This window comes from Siphateles boraxobius, unplaced genomic scaffold (assembly GCF_051911475.1).
Source record: "Siphateles boraxobius isolate OS27281-9 unplaced genomic scaffold, OSU_SipBor_1 12, whole genome shotgun sequence".
Lineage (NCBI taxonomy): Eukaryota > Metazoa > Chordata > Actinopteri > Cypriniformes > Leuciscidae > Siphateles > Siphateles boraxobius.
Genome location: NW_027508722.1, coordinates 4,363,892 through 4,388,405, shown reverse-complemented (window position 1 = coordinate 4,388,405; position 24,514 = coordinate 4,363,892). Strand labels below are relative to the sequence as shown.

Sequence of the window (24,514 nt, the reverse complement as noted above, 5' to 3'; positions counted from 1 at the left end):
AAGGTGGCTGTGTCTGATAGATGGACAGACGTGTTTAGTGAGATGGGGAGCAAGTCACTCAACTTTGGAGTCTTATCTTTGGTTGTGGAGTTTGTTTTATGCCTGCCTGGTACATCTGCACCGGTGGAGCGTGTGTTCTCGTTAATGAATGCATCATGGACGGATGAAAAATCTCGACTGAGTGTAACAACAATGAAGGCAATGCTTTTCGTACGAATTAATTTCGGACTGGACTGCTCCGCATTTTATGATAAACTCTTAAAAGACAAGCGCACACTGGCAAAAATTGGTTCCAGTGAAAAATACAAAACAGCAACAGTGAATGATGCTGTTGAACCATCTTGTTCCCACTGATCTGCAATTTTATGTAAGTCTACATTTATTTTTTTACATAGCTAACAATATTATTAAGTGTAAATACTTGTATGTGTGCAGTAGGTGTTGTGGGTCTGTGGGTTCTGTGTCTGTCCCGTATTCCACTCTGAGAAATCTGGTCACCCTAGCCATAAGGCAATGTAGAGTTGGAAAAGTACCTTTAATGCATAGATGACGTTGGTGCAAGGTACAGGAAAGTACTAAAAAATGTGCAATGTGTAAGAGATAACGGTACAAACACTAATTGGACACTGGCGATAAGAAAGATGTATAAAATCTATGTTTCAACCACTGTAAGATCAGATGATTCAGCTGACCATCTCACTTTGTTGAATTGCTCAATAAAGTTCTTCTTCTGAGACCTGGAACTTCGACTCTGAAAACTGTTTGAAGACTAACTCCTACTAGACTCTGAAAAACTACTGATCAGGACCAGAGACAGGCAATTAGCAACGACAGTAGCTGTCAGTTCACCAAAAACTCTCAGTCCTGCCGATCGACTGTCCTGCACGGAGCAGGATTGGGCACCCCTGTGTGCTATACATTATTATTATATTTAAATTCATTTTGGAAGTGTCATTATAATAATTGCAAGTTATTGTTGTCTCTGATTTTAGAGGGTGCATATTTTCAGCTGCTTTTGCACCTTTTCAGAACACACTTTAGGTGTCTGGCCCTCATTAAAATCTCTGCTGGCAGCAGTGGGTTTTGAGCCCACGCCCCCAAAGAGACTGGAGCCTAAATCCAGCGCCTTAGACCCCACGGCCATGCTACCCTGGCTTGCTTACTCTAGTGGGCCATTTTCTGCCCATTAAATTTCAGATATAGAGAAATTGTTGGGTGTGGACCTTCATCGTCCGGCTCTGAAGCCCACCGACTTCGGCCAAGGAAAGCAAAAACGGCTGAGTTTTGAAGAGACTGGGAGCAAGCAGTGTCACTTCTCCAGTCTTTTCACAATTGCCTTCTAAAATGAACACTTGGCAGCGGTGGGATTTGAACTCATGTCCCCGAAGAGACTGGAGCCTTAATCCAGCGCCTTAGAGCACTCGGCCACGCTACCTTGTGAGAATGCCTTCTGTGGGCCATTTTCGCCAATTTTTTCTTTTAGTGTCTCACTTCTCCATAGTTAAATCAGTTGAAATTCTTCATGCCTTGAAGGAGCTCCTCGACTGGTGGAAATGCCTACTAAGTAGAGGGGGGACGCAGTTACACTCTTGGAGGCCCCCCTCCCTGCAGATTGCAATTCCATCTCTAATCAAACACAACTGAATTACCTAATCAAAGCCTAATCGAATTACCTAATCAAAGCTCGGCCACGCTACCTTGTGAGAATGCCTTCCGTTGGCCATTTTCGCCAATTTTTTCTTTTTGTGTCTCACTTCTCCATAGTTAAATTATTTGAAATCCTTCATGCCTTGAAGGAGCTCCTCGACAGGTGGAAATGCCTACTAAGTAGAGGGGGGACGCAGTTACACTCTTGGAGGCCCCCCTCCCTGCAGATTGCAATTCCATCTCTAATCAAACACAACTGAATTACCTAATCAAAGCCTAATCGAATTACCTAATCAAAGCTCGGCCACGCTACCTTGTGAGAATGCCTTCCGTGGGCCATTTTCGCCATTTTTTTCTTTTTGTGTCTCACTTCTCCATAGTTAAATCAGTTGAAATTCTTCATGCCTTGAAGGAGCTCCTCGACAGGTGGAAATGCCTACTAAGTAGAGGGGGGACGCAGTTACACTCTTGGAGGCCCCCCTCCCTGCAGATTGCAATTCCATCTCTAATCAAACACAATTGAATTACCTGATCAAAGCCTTTGGGCCATACTCCAAAATGGCAGCCAGATGTGTCACAGTTAAACTCAAAATCAAGAGGTAGCTGTCAGTTCACCAAAAACTCTCAATGAGTCAAATTTGCAAACTCAATTGACAAGGGGTGCCCAGTCCTGCCGATGGACTGTCCTGCACAAAGCAGGATTGGGGACCCCTGTGTGCTATACATTATTATTATATTTAAATTCATTTTGGAAGTGTCATTATAATAATTGCAAGTTATTGTTGTCTCTGATTCAAGAGGGTGCATATTTTCAGCTGCTTTCGCACCTTTTCAGAGGACACTTTAGGTGTCTGGCCCTCATTAAAACCTCTGCTGGCAGCGGTGGGATTCGAACCCACGCCCCCAAAGAGACTGGAGCCTAAATCCAGCGCCTTAGACCACTCGGCCACGCTACCCCGACTTGGCTACTCTAGTGGGCCATTTTCTGGCCATTAAATTTCAGAAATAGAGAAATTGTTGGGTGTGGACCTTCATCATCAGGCTCTGAAGCCCACCGAGTTAGGCCAAGGAAAGCAAAAACGGCTGAGTTTTGAAGAGACTGGGAGCAAGCAGTGTCACTTCTCCAGTCTTTTCACAATTGCATTCTAAAATGCAGACTTCGCAGCGGTGGGATTTGAACACACGCCCCCAAAGAGACTGGAGCCTTAATCCAGCGCCTTAGACCGCTCGGCCACGCTACCTTGTGAGAACGCTTTCCGTGGGCCATTTTCGCCAATTTTTTCTTTTAGTGTCTCACTTCTCCATAGTTAAATCTGTTGAAATTCTTCATGCCTTGAAGGAGCTCCTCGAAAGGTGGAAAGGCCTACTAAGTAGAGGGGGGATGCAGTTACGCTCTTGGAGGCATCCCTCCCTGTTGATTGCAATTCCATCTCTAATCAAACACAACTGAATTACCTAATCAAAGCATTTGGGCCATACTCCAAAATGGCAGCCAGATGTGTTGCAGTTAAACTCAAAATCAAGAGGTAGCTGTCAGTTCACCAAAAACTCTCAGTCCTGCCGATCGACTGTCCTGCACAGAGCAGGATTGGGCACCCCTGTGTGCTATACATTATTATTATATTTAAATTCATTTAGGAAGTGTCATTATAATAATTGCAAGTTATTGTTGTCTCTGATTTTAGAGGGTGCATATTTTCAGCTGCTTTTGCACCTTTTCAGAACACACTTTAGGTGTCTGGCCCTCATTAAAACCTCTGCTGGCAGCAGTGGGATTTGAACCCACGCCCCCGAAGAGACTGGAGCCTAAATCCAGCGCCGTAGACCCCTCGGCCATGCTACCCCGGCTTGGTTACTGTAGTGGGCCATTTTCTGCCCATTAAATTTCAGAAATAGAGAAATTGTTGGGTGTGGACCATCATCGTCAGGCTCTGAAGCCCGCCGAGTTCGGCCAAGGAAAGCAAAAACGGCTGAGTTTTGAAGAGACTGGGAGCAAGCAGTGTCACTTCTCCAGTCTTTTCACAATTGCCTTCTAAAATTGACACTTGGCAGCGGTGAGATTTGAACTCATGTCCCCGAAGAGACTGGAGCCTTAATTCAGCGCCTTAGAGCGCTCGGCCACGCTACCTTGTGAGAATGCCTTCTGTGGGCCATTTTCGCCAATTTTTTCTTTTAGTGTCTCACTTCTCCATAGTTAAATCAGTTCAAATTCTTCATGCTTTGAAGGAGCTCCTCGACAGGTGGAAAGGCCTACTAAGTAGAGGGGGGATGCAGTTACACTCTTGGAGGCCCCCCTCCCTGCAGATTGCAATTCCAACTCTAATCAAACACAACTGAATTACCTAATCAAAGCATTTGGGTCAAGCGACTGGAGCCTGGGGCCTAAATCCAGTGCCTTAGACCCCTCGGCAACGCTACCCCGGCTTGGCTACTCCAAAATGGCAGCCAGATGTGTCGCAGTTAAACTCAAAATCAAGAGGTAGCTGTCAGTTCACCAAAAACTCTCAGTCCTGCCGATCGACTGTCCTGCACAGAGCAGGATTGGACACCCCTGTGTGCAATACATTATTATTATATTTAAAATTCATTTTTGAAGTGTCATTATAATAATTGCAAGTTATTGTTGTCTCTGATTTTAGAGGGTGCATATTTTCAGCTGCTTTTGCACCTCTTCAGAGAACACTTTAGGTGTCTGGCCCTAATTAAAACCTCTGCTGGCAGCGGTGGGATTTGAACCCACGCCCCCGAAGAGACTGGAGCCTAAATCCAGCGCCTTAGAGCACTCGGCCACGCTACCTTGTAAGAATGCCTTCCGTGGGCCATTTTCGCCAATTTTTTCTTTTAGTGTCTCACTTCTCCATAGTTAAATCTGTTGAAATTCTTCATGCCTTGAAGGAGCTCCTCGAAAGGTGGAAAGGCCTACTAAGTAGAGGGGGGATGCAGTTACACTCTTGGAGGCATCCCTCCCTGCTGATTGCAATTCCATCTCTAATCAAACACAACTGAATTACCTAATCAAAGCATTTGGGCCATACTCCAAAATGGCAGCCAGATGTGTCGCAGTTAAACTCAAAATCAAGAGGTAGCTGTCAGTTCACCAAAAACTCTCAGTCCAGCCGATCGACTGTCCTGCACGGAGCAGGATTGGGCACCCCTGTGTGCTATACATTATTATTATATTTAAATTCATTTAGGAAGTGTCATTATAATAATTGCAAGTTATTGTTGTCTCTGATTTTAGAGGGTGCATATTTTCAGCTGCTTTTGCACCTTTTCAGAACACACTTTAGGTGTCTGGCCCTCATTAAAATCTCTGCTGGCAGCAGTGGGTTTTGAGCCCACGCCCCCAAAGAGACTGGAGCCTAAATCCAGCGCCTTAGACCCCACGGCCATGCTACCCTGGCTTGCTTACTCTAGTGGGCCATTTTCTGCCCATTAAATTTCAGATATAGAGAAATTGTTGGGTGTGGACCTTCATCGTCCGGCTCTGAAGCCCGCCGACTTCGGCCAAGGAAAGCAAAAACGGCTGAGTTTTGAAGAGACTGGGAGCAAGCAGTGTCACTTCTCCAGTCTTTTCACAGGTGCCTTCTAAAATGCAGACTTGGCAGCGGTGGGATTTTAACCCAAGCCCCCGAAGAGACTGGAGCCTTAATCCAACGCCTTAGACCGCCCGGCCACGCTACCTTGTAAGAATGCTTTCCGTGGGCCATTTTCGCCAATTTTTTCTTTTAGTGTCTCACTTCTCCATAGTTAAATCAGTTGAAATTCTTCATACCTTGAAGGAGCTCCTCGACAGGTGGAAAGGCCTACTAAGTAGAGGGGGGACGCAGTTACACTCTTGGAGGTCCCCCTCCCTGAAGATTGCAATACCATTCTTTAATCAAACACAACTGAATTACCTAATCAAAGCCTTTGGGCCATACTCCAAAATGGCAGCCAGATGTGTCGCAGTTCAACTCAAAATCAAGAGGTAGCTGTCAGTTCACCAAAAATTCTCAATGAGTCAAATTTGCAAACTCCATTATTAAAGACCAGGGGTGCCCAGTCCTGCCGATCGACTGTACTGCACAGAGTAGGATTGGGCACCCCTGTGTGCTATACATTATTATTATATTTAAATTCATTTTGGAAGTGTCATTATAATAATTGCAAGTTATTGTTGTCTTCGATTCGAGATGGTGCAAATTTTCAGCTGATTAAAACCTCTGCTGGCAGCGGTGGGATTCAAACCCACACCCCGAGTAGACTGGAGCCTGGAGCCTAAATCCATCGCCTTAGACCCCTCGGCCACGCTACCCCGGCTTGGCTACTCTAGTGGGCCATTTTCTGGCCATCAAATTTCAGAAATAGAGAAATTGTTGGGTGTGGACCTTCATCGTCAGGCTCTGAAGCCCGCCGAGTTCGGCCAAGGAAAGCAAAAACGGCTGAGTTTTGAAGAGACTGGGAGCAAGCAGTGTGACTTCTCCAGTCTTTTCACAATTGCCTTCCAAAATGCATACTTGGCAGCGGTGGGATTTGAACCCATGCCCCCGAAAAGACTGGAGCCTAAATCCAGCGCCTTAGACCGCTCGATCACACTACCTTGTAAGAATGCCTTCTGTGGGCCATTTTCGCCAATTTGTTCTTTTAGTGTCTCACTTCTCCATAGTTAAATCAGTTGAAATTCTTCATACCTTGAAGGAGCTCCTCGACAGGTGGAAAGGCCTACTAAGTAGAGGGGGGACGCAGTTACACTCTTGGAGGCCCCCCTCCCTGCAGATTGCAATACCATTCTTTAATCAAACACAACTGAATTACCTAATCAAAGCCTTTGGGCCATACTCCAAAATGGCAGCCAGATGTGTCGCAGTTCAACTCAAAATCAAGAGGTAGCTGTCGGTTCACCAAAAATTCTCAATGAGTCAAATTTGCTAACTCCATTATTAAAGACCAGGGGTGCCCAGTCCTGCCGATCGACTGTACTGCACAGAGGAGGATTGGGCACCCCTGTGTGCTATACATTATTATTATATTTAAATTCATTTTGGAAGTGTCATTATAATAATTGCAAGTTATTGTTGTCTCTGATTGAAGAGGATGCATATTTGCAGCTGCTTTTGCACCTTTTCAGAGCACACTTTAGGTGTCTGGCCCTCATTAAAACCTCTGCTGGCAGCAGTGGGAATTGAACCCACGGCCCCGAAAAGACTGGAGCCTAAATCCAGCGCCTTAGACCTCTCGGTCACGCTACCCCTGCTTGGCCACTCTAGTGGACCATTTTCTGCCCAATAAATTTCAGAAATAGAGAAATTGTTGGATGTGGACCTTCATCGTCCACACCCAACATAGGCTCTGAAGCCCGCCGAGTTCGGCCAAGGAAAGCAAAAACGGCTGAGTTTTGAAGAGACTGGGAGCAAGCAGTGTCACTTCTCCAGTCTTTTCACAGGTGCCTTCTAAAATGCAGACTTGGCAGCGGTGGGATTTGAACCCAAGCCCCCGAAGAGACTGGAGCCTTAATCCAACGCCTTAGACCGCCCGGCCACGCTACCTTGTAAGAATGCTTTCCGTGGGCCATTTTCGCCAATTTTTTCTTTTAGTGTCTCACTTCTCCATAGTTAAATCAGTTGAAATTCTTCATACCTTGAAGGAGCTCCTCGACAGGTGGAAAGGCCTACTAAGTAGAGGGGGGACGCAGTTACACTCTTGGAGGCCCCCCTCCCTGCAGATTGCAATTCCATCTCTAATCAAACACAACTGAATTACCTAATCAAAGCCTAATCGAATTACCTAATCAAAGCTCGGCCACGCTACCTTGTGAGAATGCCTTCCCTGGGCCATTTTCGCCAATTTTTACTTTTTGTGTCTCACTTCTCCATAGTTAAATAATTTGAAGTTCTTCATGCCTTGAAGGAGCTCCTCGACAGGTGGAAATGCCTACTAAGTAGAGGGGGGACGCAGTTACACTCTTGGAGGCCCCCCTCCCTGAAGATTGCAATTCCATCTCTAATCAAACACAACTGAATTACCTAATCAAAGCATTTGGGCCATACTCCAAAATGGCAGCCAGATGTGTCGCAGTTAAACTCAAAATCAAGAGGTAGCTGTCAGTTCACCAAAAACTCTCAGTCCTGCCGATCGACTGTCCTGCTATACATTATTATTATATTTAAATTCATTTTGGAAGTGTCATTATAATAATTGCAAGTTATTGTTGTCTCTGATTCAAGAGGGTGTATATTTTCAGCTGCTTTTGCACCTTTTCAGAGCACACTTTAGGTGTCTGGCCCTCATTAAAACCTCTGCTGGCAGCAGTGGGATTCGGACCCACGCCCCCGAAGAGACTGGAGCCTGGAGCCTAAATCCAGCGCCTTAGACCCCTCGGCAACGCTACCCCGGCTTGGCTACTCCAAAATGGCAGCCAGATGTGTCGCAGTTAAACTCAAAATCAAAAGGTAGCTGTCAGTTCACCAACAACTCTCAGTCCTGCTGATCCACTGTCCTGCACAGAGCAGGATTGGGCACCCCTGTGTGCTATACATTATTATTATATTTAAATTTATTTTGGAAGTGTCATTATAATAATTGCAAGTTATTGTTGTCTCTGATTGAAGAGGATGCATATTTTCAGCTGCTTTTTCACCTTTTCAGAGCACACTTTAGGTGTCTGGCCCTCATTAAAACCTCTGCTGGCAGCAGTGGGAATTGAACCCACGCCCCCGAAAAGACTGGAGCCTAAATCCAGCGCCTTAGACCTCTCGGTCACGCTACCCCGGCTTGGCCACTCTAGTGGGCCATTTTCTGCCCATTAAATTTCAGAAATAGAGAAATTGTTGGGTGTGGACCTTCATCGTCCACACCCAACATACGCTCTGAAGCCCGCCGAGTTCGGCCAAGGAAAGCAAAAACGGCTGAGTTTTGAAGAGACTGGGAGCAAGCAGTGTCACTTCTCCAGTCTTTTCACAGGTGCCTTCTAAAATGCAGACTTGGCAGCGGTGGGATTTGAACCCACGCCCCCGAAGAGACTGGAGCCTTAATCCAGCGCCTTAGACCGCTCGGCCACGCTACCTTGTAAGAATGCTTTCCGTGGGCCACTTTCGCCAATTTTTTCTTTTAGTGTCTCACTTCTCCATAGTTAAATCAGTTGAAATTCTTCATGCCTTGAAGGAGCTCCTCGACAGGTGGAAATGCCTACTAAGTAGAGGGGGGACGCAGTTACACTCTTGGAGGCCCCCCTCCCTGCAGATTGCAATTCCATCTCTAATCAAACACAACTGAATTACCTAATCAAAGCCTAATCGAATTACCTAATCAAAGCTCGGCCACGCTACCTTGTGAGAATGCCTTCCGTGGGCCATTTTCGCCAATTTTTTCTTTTTGTGTCTCACTTCTCCATAGTTAAATCAGTTGAAGTTCTTCATGCCTTGAAGGAGCTCCTCGACAGGTGGAAATGCCAACTAAGTAGAGGGGGGACGCAGTTACACTCTTGGAGGCCCCCCTCCCTGAAGATTGCAATTCCATCTCTAATCAAACACAACTGAATTACCTAATCAAAGCCTAATCGAATTACCTAATCAAAGTTCGGCCACGCTACCTTGTGAGAATGCCTTCCGTGGGCCATTTTCGCCAATTTTTTCTTTTTGTGTCTCACTTCTCCATAGTTAAATCAGTTGAAATTCTTCATGCCTTGAAGGAGCTCCTCGACAGGTGGAAATGCCTACTAAGTAGAGGGGGGACGCAGTTACACTCTTGGATGCCCCCCTCCCTGCAGATTGCAATTCCATCTCTAATCAAACACAACTGAATTACCTGATCAAAGCCTTTGGGCCATACTCCAAAATGGCAGCCAGATGTGTCGCAGTTAAACTCAAAATCAAGAGGTAGCTGTCAGTTCACCATAAACTCTCAATGAGTCAAATTTGCAAACTCAATTGACAAGGGGTGCCCAGTCCTGCCGATGGACTGTCCTGCACAAAGCAGGATTGGGGACCCCTGTGTGCTATACATTATTATTATATTTAAATTCATTTTGGAAGTGTCATATTATAATGACACTTCCAAAATGAATTTAAATATAATAACAACTGAATTGCAAGTTATTGTTGTCTCTGATTCAAGAGGGTGCATATTTTCAGCTGCTTTCGCACCTTTTCAGAGGACACTTTAGGTGTCTGGCCCTCATTAAAACCTCTGCTGGCAGTGGTGGGATTCGAACCCACGCCCCCAAAGAGACTGGAGCCTAAATCCAGCGCCTTAGACCACTCGGCCACGCTACCTCGGTTTGGCTACTCTAGTGGGCCATTTTCTGGCCATTAAATTTCAGAAATAGAGAAATTGTTGGGTGTGGACCTTCATCGTCAGGCTCTGAAGACCGCCGAGTTCGGCCAAGGAAAGCAAAAACGGCTGAGTTTTGAAGAGACTGGGAGCAAGCAGTGTCACTTCTCCAGTCTTTTCACAATTGCCTTCTAAAATGCATACTTGGCAGCGGTGGGATTTGAACCCATGCCCCCGAAAAGACTGGAGCCTAAAACCAGCGCCTTAGACCGCTCGATCACACTACCTTGTAAGAAAGGTATTCCAATTCCATCTCTAATCAAACACAACTGAATTACCTAATCAAAGCCTAATCGAATTACCTAATCAAAGCTCGGCCACGCTACCTTGTGAGAATGCCTTCCCTGGGCCATTTTCGCCAATTTTTTCTTTTTGTGTCTCACTTCTCTATAGTTAAATCAGTTGAAGTTCTTCATGCCTTGAAGGAGCTCCTCGACAGGTGGAAATGCCTACTAAGTAGAGGGGGGACGCAGTTACACTCTTGGAGGCCCCCCTCCCTGAAGATTGCAATTCCATCTCTAATCAAACACAGCTGAATTACCTAATCAAAGCATTTGGGCCATACTCCAAAATGGCAGCCAGATGTGTCGCAGTTCAACTCAAAATCAAGAGGTAGCTGTCAGTTCACCAAAAATTCTCAATGAGTCAAATTTGCAAACTCCATTATTAAAGACCAGGGGTGCCCAGTCCTGCCGATCGACTGTACTGCACAGAGTAGGATTGGGCACCCCTGTGTGCTGTACATTATTATTATATTTAAATTCATTTTGGAAGTGTCATTATAATAATTGCAAGTTATTGTTGCCTTCGATTCGAGATGGTGCAAATTTTCAGCTGATTAAAACCTCTGCTGGCAGCGGTGGGATTCAAACCCACGCCCCGAGTAGACTTGAGCCTAAGGCCTAAATCCAGCACCTTAGACCCCTCGGCCACGCTACCCCGGCTTGGCTACTCTAGTGGGCCATTTTCTGGCCATTAAATTTCAGAAATAGAGAAATTGTTGGGTGTGGACCTTCATCGTCAGGCTCTGAAGCCCGCCGAGTTCGGCCAAGGAAAGGAAAAACGGCTGAGTTTTGAAGAGACTGGGAGCAAGCAGTGTCACTTCTCCAGTCTTTTCACAGGTGCCTTCTAAAATGCAGACTTGGCAGCGGTGGGATTTGAACCCACGCCCCCGAAGAGACTGGAGCCTTAATCCAGCACCTTAGACCGCTCGGCCACGCTACCTTGTAAGAATGCTTTCCGTTGGCCATTTTCGGCAATTTTTTCTTTTAGTGTCTCACTTCTCCATAGTTAAATCAGTTGAAATTCTTCATGCCTTGAAGGAGCTCCTCGACAGGTGGAAATGCCTACTAAGTAGAGGGGGGACGCAGTTACACTCTTGGAGGCCCCCCTCCCTGCAGATTGCAATTCCATCTCTAATCAAACACAACTGAATTACCTAATCAAAGCCTAATCGAATTACCTAATCTAAGCTCGGCCACGCTACCTTGTGAGAATGCCTTCCCTGGGCCATTTTCGCCAATTTTTTCTTTTTGTGTCTCACTTCTCCATAGTTAAATCAGTTGAAGTTCTTCATGCCTTGAAGGAGCTCCTCGACAGGTGGAAATGCCTACTAAGTAGAGGGGGGACGCAGTTACACTCTTGGAGGCCCCCCTCCCTGAAGATTGCAATTCCATCTCTAATCAAACACAACTGAATTACCTAATCAAAGCATTTGGGCCATACTCCAAAATGGCAGCCAGATGTGTCGCAGTTAAACTCAAAATTAAGAGGTAGCTGTCAGTTCACCAAAAACTCTCAGTCCTGCCGATCGACTGTCCTGCTATACATTATTATTATATTTAAATTCATTTTGGAAGTGTCGTTATAATAATTGCAAGTTATTGTTGTCTCTGATACAAGAGGGTGTATATTTTCAGCTGCTTTTGCACCTTTTCAGAGCACACTTTAGGTGTCTGGCCCTCATTAAAACCTCTGCTGGCAGCAGTGGGATTCGGACCCACTACCCCGAAGAGACTGGAGACTGGAGCCTGGAGCCTAAATCCAGCGCCTTAGACCCCTCGGCAACGCTACCCCGGCTTGGCTACTCCAAAATGGCAGCCAGATGTGTCGCAGTTAAACTCAAAATCAAGAGGTAGCTGTCAGTTCACCAACAACTCTCAGTCCTGCTGATCCACTGTCCTGCACAGAGCAGGATTTGGCACCCCTGTGTGCTATACATTATTATTATATTTAAATTCATTTTGGAAGTGTCATTATAATAATTGCAAGTTATTGTTGTCTCTGATTGAAGAGGATGCAAATTTTCAGCTGCTTTTTCACCTTTTCAGAGCACACTTTAGGTGTCTGGCCCTCATTAAAACCTCTGCTGGCAGCAGTGGGAATTGAACCCATGCCCCCGAAAAGACTGGGGCCTAAATCCAGCGCCTTAGACCTCTCGGTCAAGCTACCCCGGCTTGGCCACTCTAGTGGGCCATTTTCTGGCCATTAAATTTCAGAAATAGAGAAATTGTTGGGTGTGGACCTTCATCGTCTCTGCATAGGCTCTGAAGCCCGCCGCGTTCGGCCAAGGAAAGGAAAAACGGCTGAGTTTTGAAGAGACTGGGAGCAAGCAGTGTCACTTCTCCAGTCTTTTCACAGGTGCTTTCTAAAATGCAGATTTGGCAGCGGTGGGATTTGAACCCACGCCCCCAAAGAGACTGGAGCCTTAATCCAGCGCCTTAGACCGCTCGGCCTGCTTTCCGTGGGCCATTTGCGGCAATTTTTTCTTTTAGTGTCTCACTTCTCCATAGTTAAATCAGTTGAAATTCTTCATGCCTTGAAGGAGCTCCTCGACAGGTGGAAAGGCCTACTAAGTAGAGGGGGGACGCAGTTACAATATTGGAGGCCCCCCTCCCTGAAGATTGCAATACCATCTTTAATCAAACACAACTGAATTACCTAATCAAAGCCTTTGGGCCATACTCCAAAATGGCAGCCAGATGTGTCGCAGTTAAACTCAAAATCAAGAGGTAGCTGTCAGTTCACCAAAAACTCTCAATGAGTCAAATTTGCAAACTCCATTGACAAGGGGTGCCCAGTCCTGCCGATCGACTGTCCTGCACAAAGCAGGATTGGGGACCCCTGTGTGCTATACATTATTATTAGGGGCCAAGCCCCAAAGGGGCTGAGCCACCTATTGTATCTGTTAGTTAGGGGCCAAGCCCCGAAGGGGCTGAGCCACCTATTGTATCTGTTAGTTAGGGGCCAAGCCCGAAGGGCAAGGCACCTATTGTATCTGTTAGTTTTCTTATTATTTATTATTATTAGGGGCCAAGCCCGAAGGGCAAGGCACCTATTGTATCTGTTAGTTTTCTTCTTCTTCTTCTTCTTCTTATTATTATTATTATTATTATTATTATTATTATTATTATTATTATTCCGCAAATGGGAGTCTATGGCAGCCCTATGAACCGTAAGTAGGAAAATGATGAAATTTGGCATGGTTATAGAGATGATCATGAAGAGTAATTGGGCCAAATTTTGAGTCTCTAGAACCAACTCTATAGCGCCACCACCAGTTCAAAAATGCAACATTGAAATGGTTATAACTTTTGAACGATTTGATCTAGAGACATGAAACTTAGTCCACCTGATTCCACTCATCATGCTGATCACAACCAATACTGTACATTAAGACCCCGCCCATTACAGTAGTGGCCATTTTGAAAAGTAGAGTATTCAGTTTTTTCGCTACTCCTCCTTCAAATTTTGTCCAATTTTCTCCAAACATGTGCTCAAATGATCTTCGGACTGAGACGCATAAATGTACTGTTCCCGATTTTTTTGTTTTACTGGGAAAAAAAAGTTATGATGTCGCAAACTTAATGAGGTCCACCCAAAATTGGCTAAGAGGCTGTATCTCGGCCAAAATTTGATCAATCGAAACGAAAATTGGTACATTTCATCGGAAGCATGTTCTGAGGTTTCATGCCAAAGTTGGGAATAGTGCCACCTATGGGTCATGAGATATGAAAAATAGCTATTTTGGCCAATAACTTTTGAACAGTTTGTCAGAAAATCATAAATGTGGTATCTATGGATTTCTTGTGTCATTTTTTTTTTTTTTTTTTTTTTTTTTTTTTTTTTTAATGAATGGCAAATATTGATTTAAGTCATGTTTTCTAAAGCTATTGAAATTAGGTTAATTTTGTACATTATGTTCTGAAATGCTACTGATTTATTTATTTTTATGGCAAAGCTTTGTTAAATGTTGTTTCATGTTGTTTTTTTCTTCAATTTTATTAAAGCAAATGTGTCAATTCTTGGAATATGTGACCTTTATTGCATGGGCTTATCTTACATTTGGAAAGTTGCGTGCATTCTTCTAGCCATTCTTAACTAGGCACTAAGTTTAGTTTCACAAACCATACTGGGAAAAGCAAGTAGTGTAACCATAAGTGTCATTGTAAATAACTAAAGAAACGGTTAGTATTCTTTTCTATATAGATTTAAATATGCAACAATAGTGCTTTAAAATCACTTCTTAAAAGGCCCACTCTAATTTGCTTACTTTATCCAATGTGCTCAAAGGTATTTAAACTAAAAATAACTTATTTTTAATTCACATTTTTATCACCTCTCACAATATTGTTTCTAGGCAGCATTAAAAAAACATAATTGTACAAGACATTATCAAAGGTGACTGTCAAAGTAATGTACTTATAGCAAAAATATAGGTTACAGTTGCATATGGCAGTTAACCCATGTAATTCGAAATTCTTTTCCCTGAGATAACATGTATGAATTTATAAGGATATTAAACAATCTTTATCAATTACGTCAAATTGTGTTGTTTTTGTTCGTTTGTTCTGCGTTTAGTCATTCTTTTCCTATCAGTTTCACCAAAGACGAACTACTGGACATTAGGAAACACACACCAGAGACCTTTTCTACAGTTTTTGATTATTCGGACGTTTTGCTGGACATTCTCGTCGGAGGTGCAGCGTTGTTGTTCAAACGCGCGTTCAGACGCAAACGCGGGAAGCGAGCCGGCGCGCTGGTTAAACTCCGCGAGCGCGGCCTGCGCACTGCACTCCCCAGTATTCATCTCGCGAATCTCCGATCCCTTCCTAACAAAACGGATGAACTTCTTCTCCTCACCCACACTAACAAGGATTTTTTAAACTCTGCTGCTTTGTGCTTCACTGAAACCTGGCTGAGTAAAGCCATACCGGACAACGCAATACATCTGCCGGGCTTCCAGCTGTTCCGAGCGGATCGCATGGCGGAGCTAACGGGGAAAACGAGAGGTGGTGGATTGTGTTTCTACATTAACGAAAGTTGGTGTTCAGATGTAACAACACTGAAGAAGATGTGCTCTCCTAATTTAGAGGCACATTTCATAAACTGTAAACCCTTCTACTCGCCTCGGGAATTTTCCTCTTTCATTCTCGTGAATGTTTACATCCCTCCAGACGCGTGCGTGAGCGCGGCGCTACAACAGCTGGCTGAACAAATATCTGAAACGGAACAAAGGTACCCAGACTCTCTTTTAATCATTCTTGGGGATTTTAACAAAGCAAATCTTTCCCGTGAACTACCAAAATACAGACAGCACGTTACATGTCCCACCAGAGACAGTAATATACTGGACCACTGTTACACCACAATAAGAAATGCGTATCACTCCGTCCCACGGGCAGCTTTGGGGCTCTCTGATCACTGTTTGGTTCATCTCATACCGACCTACAGGCAGAAACTGAAATCAGCTAAACCTGGAATACGGACTGTAAAAAGATGGACTAATGAAGCAGAGCAGAATCTACAGGCCTGCTTTGATTGCACTGATTGGACTGTTTTTGAAGCTGCTACCAATGATCTGGATGAGCTCACAGATACTGTAACATCATATATAAGTTTCTGTGAGGATACATGCATTCCTACCAGGACATTCTTATCATTCACTAATGATAAACCATGGTTTACTGGGAAACTCAAACACCTTCGTCATGCCAAAGAGGATGCTTACAGAAGTGGGGATAAAATCTTGTATAACCAGGCCAGAAACAGATTGACAAAGGAGATCAGAGTTGCTAAAAGGAACTACTCTGATAAACTGAAAAACCAGTTTTCATCCAACGACCCATCATCAGTCTGGAATGGCCTGAGGAACATCACCAACTACAAGTCACCATCCCCTCGATCTGTGGACAATCAACACCTGGCTGACGATTTAAATTCATTTTACTGCCGGTTTGAAAAGCCCTCATTAACACCACACACCCGGTCTGATCTGCACTTCACACTTTCACCATCACCTCCTGCACTCCAATTATCACTCCCCCCTCCTGCCATCCAACCTGAGCTTAAGGTCTGTGTGGAGGACGTGAGCCGAGTCTTCAAAAAACAGAAGACTAGGAAAGCCTCAGGCCCAGACGGCATCTCATCTGCTTGTTTAAAAGCCTGCGCTGACCAACTGGCCCCGGTCTTCACGCAGATCTTCAACAGATCATTGGAGCAGTGTGAAGTTCCCTGCTGCTTCAAACGCTCCACTATCATTCCTGTCCCCAAAAAAACCAAAATCACTGGACTTAATGACTACAGACCTGTCGCTCTCACGTCTGTGGTCATGAAGTCGTTTGAAAGACTGGTGCTGGCCCACCTGAAGGACCTCACTGGACCCTTGCTGGATCCCTTTCAGTTTGCTTACAGAGCAAATAGGTCTGTGGATGATGCAGTCAACATGGGACTGCATTATATCCTGCAACATCTCGACAGACAAGGGACTTATGCAAGGATCCTCTTTGTGGACTTCAGTTCGGCCTTCAATACCATCATGCCTGATCTTCTCACAGCCAAACTGACCCAGCTCTCCATACCATCCTCGATCTGTCAGTGGATCACCAGCTTCCTGACGGACCGGCAGCAGCGAGTGAGACTGGGGAAACACACATCCAAGACACTCACAATCAGCACCGGAGCCCCCCAAGGGTGCATTCTCTCCCCACTGCTCTTCTCCCTGTACACTAATGACTGCACTTCTAAAGACCCCACTGTCAAGCTCCTGAAATTTGCAGACGACACCACTGTCATCGGTCTCATCCAAAACGGTGACGAGTCTGCTTACAGCCTGGAGGTTGAACAGCTGGCTGCCTGGTGCAGTTATAACAACCTTGAGCTGAAAACGCTCAAAACAGTGGAGATGATCGTGGACTTCAGGAGGAACAGCCCAGCACTCCCCCCACTCACCATCATGAACAGCACTGTGGAAGCGGTGGAGTCATTCAGGTTCCTGGGCACTATCATCTCTCAGGACCTGAAGTGGGACAATCACATTGACTCCACTGTGAAAAAGGCCCAGCAGAGACTGTACTTCCTTCGCCAGCTGAGGAAGTTCAACCTGCCACAGGATCTGCTGATTCAGTTCTACTCAGCCGTCATTGAGTCTGTCTTGTGCGCTTCCATCACTGTCTGGTTTGGTTCAGCTACCAAATCAGACATCAGGAGACTACAACGGACAGTCCGGACTGCGGAGAGGATTATTGGTGCCCCCCTGCCAAACCTCCAGGACCTGTACTCGTCCAGAGTGAGGAAGAGAGCAGGTAAAATCATCACAGACTCCACTCACCCTGGACACCACCTGTTTGAACTGTTACCGTCAAGACGGAGACTCAGATCACTGGCCACAAGAACATCTCGGCACAGGAACAGTTTCTTCCCACAGGCCATTTCCCTCCTGAACAGTTAACACTCCTCCCAAGGCATATGCCTGTAAGTGCAATACTCCCACTGTTTAGTGCAATATCCTACAACTCAGGTGATACTTATATGTAGATTTATTTATTTATAATATTCAAAACACTGTAAATAGGTTCATAATCTGTAAATCTGAAAATGTCTATTCTGACTAAACCCAACTGTGATAGTTTTATTCTCATATATTTATATTTTTATTTTTTATTCTTATAATTTGTAGTATTATGTTTCATGTTTCATGTTGTATTTGTATTTGTATAGTCCACTGGAAGCCTCAGTACCAAAACAAATTCCTTGTGTGTGCAAGCACACTTGGCAATAAAGCTCTTTCTGATTCTGATTCTGATTCTGAAAAAAATATATCAAAGTCCATACAAAAAACTTGATTATTCGTCAGGTCACAATTGTGACCATTAGCAGAACAAAGAGAGGCTAGGTATATGGTGTTAATGGATTTATAAACTGACAAACTTCTACAGTTTAAAGACCAGGTTCAATAATTGTTTTAAGCTTTAGTTAATAGTGTTGTATTACATTAAAGGCACACTATGCAAAATTTCCATTTGTGAAACAGTGACCCCAGGAGTCGCTGTGGAGTACTTGTATTTTTTCTGAGCATTAACTTCCACAGATTAATTGTTCACCACGAGACAAGTTATATGTGCTAACAAAGTTAATAGGGTCAATTTGGATTTCATGTCAACTTTAAAACAGAGTTGGCATCATCTCTTCACAGAAGTTAGCATCATCTGAAATCCTCATACAAGGCTGGATCCAAATTGGAGATGACATAATATCTAATATGCCCATGACAATTTAGAAACTGAAAATAGAACATAAAAATATGTATTAGATCTAATAGAACAAAATGACAAAATTATAAAATGCATTGCGTGAATTCTTGTTTAAAGAGATGTGTTTAATCTACAATTAAACTAGGAATGTTTGTCAGAATAGTGAACATTATCAGGAAACCTGTTCCAGACTTTAGGACCCACATGCAAAAACAAAACATTCTCTCCTTTAGTGCAGTTCAATATCCTAAGTAGTACCAAAAGTCCAGAATTGTAAGATTCCTACAAGAATCTGTTAATATTAATAAATAGAGATGAGGAACATCAGTACAAAATCAGTTAAATACACTAAATCTAAACCATTTAGAACCTTTAGATGATGACAAAACTTCGTAATCAATACAGAACTTAAGTAATAATTGTAAAAATGAAAATATGTTGTAATATAATATTTTATTAATCTATACACTGCATCTTGGACTAACTTTATTTATTAAAGGTGCAGGACAACCACCTAACAGTGAATCACAATAATATAAACTAAACTCATTAAACATAACATGCTGTCCATTTAAATACTAAATCTTCATTTTGAGTTGATTCTCATTTGAACTATGGAACTTCTACATCTATGGAAACACATGTCTTCCCAGGGGCTCAATGAGATGAGTGACAGGCATATGACCCAGAGAGTGTGGGTTCAAGTCCTTTGTCTTACAACTTTATAAAGTTGTGTCATTTCAATTCCTTTATCATACTGAAAAGCATTGTACTATTCTTTCTTCCTATTAAATATAACGTGGGTTTCATTTATATGCAAAGTCTTTATTTTGAGTTCATTCTCTTTTTAACTACTGAACCTTAGCAGCTGGATGAACTCATTTCTTCTGTGAGGTAAGAAGTTAATAAGTAAGAATACTTTGGTTATTAAAGTTTCTTTTAAAGTTTTAAAAGCAAAGTATTTTTAAGTACTTTTTGAACCCATGGAACCATTGAAGGCTTGGCCCCGTATGGCTGCTTGCAGCTTTAATTTTTCTTATTATTATTATTCCGCAAATGGGAGTCTATGGCAGCCCTATGAACCGTAAGTAGGAAAATGATTAAATTTGGCACACTTGTAGTGATGCTAATGAATAGTAATTGGACCAATTTTTGACCCTCTAGAACCAACTCTATAGCGCCACCACCAGTTCTAAAATTCAACATTGAAATGGTTATAACTTTTGAACCCTTTGATCTAGAGACATGAAACTTAGTCTACCTGATTCCACTCATCATGCTGATCACAACTAATCCCTTATATTAAGACCCCGCCCATTACAGTAGTGGCCATTTTGAAATGTACAGTATTCAGTTTTTTCGCTACTCTTCCTTCAAATTTTGTCCAATTTTCTCCAAACATGTGCTCAAATGATCTTCGGACTGAGCCGCATAAAAGTACTGTTCCCGATTTTTTTGTTTCACTGGGAAAAAAAGTTATGATGTCACAAACTTAACGAGGTCCATCTAAAATTGGCTAAGAGGCTGTATCTCGGCCAAAGATTGATCAATTGAAACGAAAATTGGTACACTTCATTTGAAGCATGTTCTGAGGTTTCATGCCAAAGTTGGGAATAGTGCCACCTATGGGTCATGAGATATGAAAATTTGCTATTTTGGCCAATAACTTTTGAACAGTTTGTCAGAAAATCATAATTGTGGTATCTATGGATTCCTTGCATCCTGCCGAATCCGTGGATATCGATTGCCATGATGGGATGTACCATGTGTCCGCCATTTTGAATTTTGTAATAATTTGCTATAACTTTTTAACTGTTTGATATATCTTCACAAAATTTAATGCGGATCATCAACACCATGTCCTGAAGGTACATGAGAAGTTTAAACACAGCGCCACCTAGTGTTCCAGAGATATTATTTTTTTTAGAAAAAATCCTATAAGTTTTAAAATATTGTTCAGATTTTGATTTCTTTATGTCATTATGTTCCTTGGGTTAAGCCGATTCAGACGATATCTCATTTGTCATTTTCCAACAATGTGACTGTCCGCCATATTGAAGCAAACAGTAAACAGTTTTTTCGCTACTCCTCCTCAAATCTTGCTCAATTTTGCCCAAAGTTTGCTCAGATGATCTTTGGACGAAGCCGCATAGAAATGACTGAACAGATTTTTGATATTCGCTACCGTTCCCGAGTTATTTGTCTGCAAAGTTGACCTAGCCTGTGTTTGTTGCCTTATGCTAGTTAGCTTAGCATAATAATGGGTTAGCATGCTAACCAGAAGCCATTCTTTCTAATGCGTCTCTTCAGCTATCAGGATAAACATAAGCTACATTAGCATTGAGTTGCTAAACCACATGTCACGAATCCCGAACCATTGCGGTCGTGGGTTCGAATCCTGTGTGACACGTGCCCAGACCGCATGAGGTACTGTGGCAGGAAAAGATGCAGAAGTTGTGCCTAAGAATGGTCTCATCTGAAGCTGTCACATACAACATGCAGTGCTTTTATGTACAATTCAGAGTTCTATGCTCTTCATTTTCTTCAAAATTCTTAATTTTAACTTGATTCTCTCTTGAAACTATTGAATTTTGTAGATACGTGTCTGCCAAGTGGCACAACAAGATGAGTGACAGACACCTGACCCATATATAGTGGGTTCGAGTCCTATGAGGGACAACTTTAAAATTGTGTATAAACTTGTCATTTATATTCCTTTATTATGCGGGTACGAGCTGTACTAAACTTTCTTACTCTTGTATTAGAAATAATCTTGTTTTTTTACTTCATTCTGTGTTCATTCTCATCAGACCTTCTGTTAATTTTGATTTCATCCTATCTGTACTTCTGAACCTATCTGTTCTTCAGGTACATTCTATTTCTGCTGTATTTGCTCTTCTGGCTCCGTATTGCGCTACAGCCCCTTCAGCGGCTTGGCCCCGTATTGCTGCTTGCAGCTAAATTTATATTTAAATTCATTTTGGAAGTTTCATTATAATAATTGCAAGTTATTGTTGTCTCTGATTCAAGAGGGTGCATATTTTCAGCTGCTTTCGCACCTTTTCAGAGAACACTTTAAGTGTCTGGCCCTCATTAAAACCTCTGCTGGCAGCGGTGGGATTCGAACCCACGCCCCCGAAAAGACTGGAGCCTAAATCCCGCGCCTTAGACCCCTCGTCCACGCTACCCCGGCTTGGTTTCTCTAGTGGGCCATTTTCTGGCCATTAAATTTCAGAAATAGAGAAATTGTTGTGTGTGGACCTTCATCGTCAGGCTCTGAAGCCCGCCGAGTTCGGCCAAGGAAAGCAAAAACGGCTGAGTTTTGAAGAGACTGGGAGCAAGCAGTGTCACTTCTCCAGTCTTTTCACAAGTGCCTTCTAAAATGCAGACTTGGCAGCAGTGGGATTTGAACCCACCCCCCAAAGAGACTGGAGCCTTAATCCAGCGCCTTAGACCGCTCGGCCACGCTACCTTGTGAGCATACCTTCCGTGGGCCATTTTCGCCAATTTTTTATTTTAGTGTCCCACTTCTCCATAGTTAAATCAGTTGAAATTCTTCATGCCTTGAAGGAGCTCCTCGACAGGTGGAAAGGCCTACTAAGTAGAGGGGGGACGCAGTTACACTCTTGGAGGCCCCCTTCCCTGCAGATTGCAATTCCATCTCTAATCAAACACAACTGAATTACCTAATCAAAGCCTTTGGGCCATACTCCAAAATGGCAGCCAGATGTGTCGCAGTTAAACTCAAAATCAAGAGGTAGCTGTCAGTTCACCAAAAACTCTCAGTCCTGCCGATCGACTGTCCTGCACAGAGCAGGATTGGGCACCCCTGTGTGCTATACATTATTATTATATTTAAATTAATTTTGTTTTTTGAAATTCATTTTTGTTTTTTTACACTCTTGGAGGCCCCCCTCCCTGCAAGTTATTGTTGTCTCTGATTCAAGAGGGTGCATATTTTCAGCTGCTTTTGCACCTTTTCAGAGGACACTTTAGGTGTCTGGCCCTCATTAATGAGAATGCCTTCCGTGGGCCATTTTCGCCATTTTTTTCTTTTAGTGTCTCACTTCTCCATAGTTAAATCAGTTGAAATTCTTCATGCTTTGAAGGAGTTCCTCGACAGGTGGAAAGGCCTACTAAGTAGAGGGGGGATGCAGTTACACTCTTGGAGGCCCCCCTCCCTGCAGATTGCAATTCCATCTCTAATCAAACACAACTGAATTACCTAATCAAAGCATTTGGGCCATACTCCAAAATGGCAGCCAGATGTGTCGCAGTTAAACTCAAAATCAAGAGGTAGCAGTCAGTTCACCAAAAACTCTCAGTCCTGCCGATCGACTGTCCTGCTCTACATTATTATTATAATATTAAAATTCATTTTGGAAGTGTCATTATAATAATTGCATGTTATTGTTGTCTCTGATTCAAGAGGGTGCATATTTTCAGCTGCTTTTGCACCTTTTCAGAGCACACTTTAGGTGTCTGGCCCTCATTAAAACCTCTGCTGGCAGCGGTGGGATTCGAACCCAGCCCCCGAAGAGACTGGTGCCTGGGGCCTAAATCCAGCGCCTTAGACCCCTCGGCAACGCTATCCCGGCTTGGCTACTCCAAAATGGCAGCCAGATGTGTCTCAGTTAAACTCAAAATAAAGAGGTAGTGTTGGAGAATTCTGTTACCCCTCCTCTATCTGATGCTCAAGTCTGAATGCTGTAATGCTGAGCAAAAGTAGGCCATAGGGCAATGTAGAGTTGGAAAAGTACCTAAAAACCCATGTAATGCATAGATGACGTTGGTGCAAGGTACAGGAAAGTACTAAAAAACATATATGATGTAATTTTTTAAAAAACTATACATGTGATACTCCCCCACCAATAGAAATAAGGCCTCGGAGCATGTGATCTTAATGGTGGCGTGATACCAAGGAGGAGCAATGTGTAAGAGATAACGGTACAAACACTAATTGGACACTGGCGATAAGAAAGATGTATAAAATCTATGTTTCAACCACTGTAAGATCAGATGATTCAGCTGACCATCTCACTTTGTTGAATTGCTCAATAAAGTTCTTCTTCTGAGACCTGGAACTTCGACTCTGAAAACTTTCTGAAGACTAACTCCTACTAGACTCTGAAAAACTACTGATCAGGACCAGAGACCAGCAATTAGCCACGACATAATTGGCGAGCCAGCCAGGAGCAGGCTTGGGGTCAGGAGATCATCGTGGTGTTGACGCTGACGGTGGCATTCACAAAACAAAGGCCGGCCAAAAATCAGGTAAGCAGTTTTTGCATATATTTTGTTTTGTGAATTGCCTCTGAGAAGCTGACAAGCTTGATGATTGCTCTGCAATTATAAAACCCCACTGCAAAATAACCTAAAAAACAACTGAGAGGTAAAAGATAAGAAGGGAGTCTGATTTCCAGGTCCAAAGAAGCTGCTGTATGTGTGTTTGTCTCAAAAAGCAAGAAGTGCATAGCGTGGAGATTGCGCTCATGAAGTAAGAGTACACTGTCTAGTAAAAGAAGTGTTTAAAAGGCGCCAGGCAGTGTAGGAAGTACACTGACCACCTGTTTGTTTGTCTGTCTGTCTTTTGTGAAAGAGAATAGGGGGTATTAAAATGTGCACAAAGTAAGGAAGGTAAAGTATAGATAAAGAACAAAAACATTTAAAATCCTTATAATAATTATTAGCTAAAGTTTTTTACATAAAAAGGTAAGAAAAGTTAAAAGAATTGAGTTAAAGAATGTAAAAGTATACACCAGAAGACTAAAATATAGAGAGAAGGGAGTTTTTGGCTATCCCGGGCATTCTGACAAGAGGTGCATTAACTAGTCATTAATCAGTGATAGTGCTGGGAAGCAGAGGACAGTGGAACCAATTAGTGAGAAATAGCAGCAGAAGCAGAAAAAAGTCCAGAATAAAGAATAAATAGAAAAAAGAAGTATACAAATGTATTAGAAATTAATGGATAAAATAAAACTAACAAGTAAAAATCAAGTGAAAAACTGTGCTTACCAAAAAAACAA

At 43.2% G+C, this 24,514-nt stretch overlaps 10 non-coding genes across 10 annotated transcripts; all 10 read right to left on the bottom strand.

The window, feature by feature from the left end:
- Window positions 1-2,521: 2,521 nt before the first annotated feature.
- trnal-uag (transfer RNA leucine (anticodon UAG)) lies at window positions 2,522-2,603 on the bottom strand. The gene has a single exon. It is a non-coding gene; the product is annotated as a tRNA-Leu (tRNA).
- Window positions 2,604-2,806: 203 nt separating this feature from the next.
- On the bottom strand, window positions 2,807-2,888 carry trnal-aag (transfer RNA leucine (anticodon AAG)). The gene has a single exon. It is a non-coding gene; the product is annotated as a tRNA-Leu (tRNA).
- A 520-nt stretch (window positions 2,889-3,408) lies between these two features.
- trnal-uag (transfer RNA leucine (anticodon UAG)) lies at window positions 3,409-3,490 on the bottom strand. The gene has a single exon. It is a non-coding gene; the product is annotated as a tRNA-Leu (tRNA).
- Window positions 3,491-4,362: 872 nt separating this feature from the next.
- On the bottom strand, window positions 4,363-4,444 carry trnal-uag (transfer RNA leucine (anticodon UAG)). The gene has a single exon. It is a non-coding gene; the product is annotated as a tRNA-Leu (tRNA).
- A 2,352-nt stretch (window positions 4,445-6,796) lies between these two features.
- trnal-uag (transfer RNA leucine (anticodon UAG)) lies at window positions 6,797-6,878 on the bottom strand. Its single transcript has one exon. It is a non-coding gene; the product is annotated as a tRNA-Leu (tRNA).
- A 1,435-nt stretch (window positions 6,879-8,313) lies between these two features.
- trnal-uag (transfer RNA leucine (anticodon UAG)) lies at window positions 8,314-8,395 on the bottom strand. Its single transcript has one exon. It is a non-coding gene; the product is annotated as a tRNA-Leu (tRNA).
- Window positions 8,396-8,610: 215 nt separating this feature from the next.
- On the bottom strand, window positions 8,611-8,692 carry trnal-aag (transfer RNA leucine (anticodon AAG)). Its single transcript has one exon. It is a non-coding gene; the product is annotated as a tRNA-Leu (tRNA).
- A 1,125-nt stretch (window positions 8,693-9,817) lies between these two features.
- Window positions 9,818-9,899, bottom strand: trnal-uag (transfer RNA leucine (anticodon UAG)). Its single transcript has one exon. It is a non-coding gene; the product is annotated as a tRNA-Leu (tRNA).
- A 1,200-nt stretch (window positions 9,900-11,099) lies between these two features.
- Window positions 11,100-11,181, bottom strand: trnal-aag (transfer RNA leucine (anticodon AAG)). The gene has a single exon. It is a non-coding gene; the product is annotated as a tRNA-Leu (tRNA).
- Window positions 11,182-21,879: 10,698 nt separating this feature from the next.
- On the bottom strand, window positions 21,880-21,960 carry trnal-aag (transfer RNA leucine (anticodon AAG)). Its single transcript has one exon. It is a non-coding gene; the product is annotated as a tRNA-Leu (tRNA).
- Window positions 21,961-24,514: the final 2,554 nt, after the last annotated feature.